Genomic DNA, 2,198 nt, shown 5'->3' with positions numbered 1-2,198 from the left:
TAGTAGTCATCATCCTGGCCTATCCACCAACAGCCCATTCTCTACACCTTCCACTATCACCCTGCCATAGATCCAGAATTAAAACAAGGTCTAGAATTTGAGACATTACGGAGAGTAAGACCGCCGTGGTAGGCAACACCAAAAGAACAACGGAGGAATAGAAGAACAAGAAGTACCACTAATGTCTACCTTACATGACTACTGCAAGACTCACAAAAGGGAGGGAAAGGAGCTCTGAGGAATTTTATTGGAGCACACAAAGAATAATATGAAAGAGACAAAGAAAAAAGTAGGCCATGACTTTGTTGCACCCACCCCATATCTCTAAAAGAAGAACCATAAGAATAAGAAAAAGCCAACAATAGTAGCAGGGTGGTTATTCACCCTTTCTTTGTCCTCATTGTCCATAGCCTCCTTCTCCTCTTCTCCATCAACCGCATGGCCTCCTCCATATCTGTGGGAGCCTTTTACTATCTCCAAATAGATGAATTTTCCTGAGCCACACTAGAGGCAAATGTGGTTGAATAGATCAAAAAGAGAACTAAAAGAAGAAGAAGAAGCCTAAATTGACAAGCAGGCGCACACCATCCCACATCACTATCTTTGAGGAGAAAGAGGGAGAGTGAGCCCATCATGGCTTCCTCTCCGCCTTCATAGTAAATGAAAGAGAAGCAGCAGAAGAAGAAAATGATGTCAAAGTGAATCATGTACCACTTCCAATCCTTATCCTTCAACATCCACACGAATACCTGAAAGCCGTCGTCCGTGGCTATCAATCATATGAGGAGGATGCGCAAGGGCCAGAAGCGAAAGAATGAAGGTGAGAGGAAGAAGAAGAAGGGAGGTTCTTGCAGAGAGGATAGGGATAAGATAGGGATACGATGAAGAAGAAGAAGACACCACCAACAGCATAATAGAGACGGCCCATATTCATTTAAAAAATGCAGGGTACCATGGAGCATGGAGGCAAGCAAATACAATGGTTAAAGCACACAGAGTCAACTGGAAGCCCACAAGAGATTAACATAATAGAGAAGTCTAGTGCAAAGAAGGTGAAGGCTGACATGAAGAAATCCTAGTGCCCTAAGGGATACGGTAGCAGTTTGCCATGCCAGTGCTTTCCTCCCACACAAGAGGCATCACAATTTCTCCTTCTCATTTTCCCCTAATGCCTCATCCTATATGCTAACCCTTGATTTTTATTAGAAACCCTAATATAGATATTTAATTCATTGAACCACCATTTTTTTTAAATAAAAAACGTCCTAAGTACTAAGCCCCTTTGTTTCCCCCTCCACAAAGTTTGTTCTTTGCCTCCACCCACTTGGCACCACCTCCATACATCTTAAGAGTAGCATTGTAGCCCTACTCCTCCAAGGATAGCTCTTTCTTTGGAGATCGCCACCATTTACCTTTTCTCATGTTTCTTTCCCTCCTTTGCTCCTCTAATGCACATCGTTCCCTCCCCATAAGCTTGTTCTTCCCATTCCCACTTTCTCATTGCTCCACCTAGCGCATACCAAAATGACCACAAGAGAGCACAAATATAAGGTTTAAGGGAAAAATAACCCTTTAAATTAAAAAAACATATGTTTCAAAGGGAAGAAAAGAAAAGAAAATTCAAAATAAAAACAAATCCATTTTTTTTAAAACACTTGAGCACATAGTCTTAAACGTCATGAACCTTTATATCTATCACTCTCATGACAAATAAAAACCCTCAGGCATAACCCTCCATTAAAATTTTATCCTCATAACTAACTATGCTAATGAACCCCCACATTGGAGGTCCATGAAGGTACATCTACAATAATGCTCCTTGCACATCTACAACCAAATCCCCTCAAGTGCCTTTGGAGCTACATGATGGATGGAATCATTCCTCTTCCTTCATTATGGGATGGAGAAGTTGTTCTCATGATCCCATGTCAAACATAGAATCCTATCTTTTTGAGACTATAAAAGTTTTTCAATGTGGGAGTATAGTGGAGACAGAAGTTCCCTTACTCTGGTGGTCATGGATTTGGAGTCCCATACCCTACCATGGCTAGGCCTTGTAATCGAAGTTGTTAGAACAGGCTGAAAATGAAGGAAATGGCATTGCCAAGAAGAGAAGAATTCAATGGATGTTTGCAAAGTTCCTTCTTCCACTGAAGAGTTGGAGATTCTTATTATCAAATCCACTTTCTATAAGAAGT

The sequence above is a fragment of the Lygodium microphyllum genome, chromosome 10 (assembly GCF_053477565.2).
Source record: "Lygodium microphyllum isolate KBCC chromosome 10, Lygodium_microphyllum_v1.1.10, whole genome shotgun sequence".
Classification (NCBI taxonomy): domain Eukaryota; kingdom Viridiplantae; phylum Streptophyta; class Polypodiopsida; order Schizaeales; family Lygodiaceae; genus Lygodium; species Lygodium microphyllum.
The sequence above is the reverse complement of the archived record's forward strand: the minus strand, read 5'-3'. Positions refer to the sequence as shown.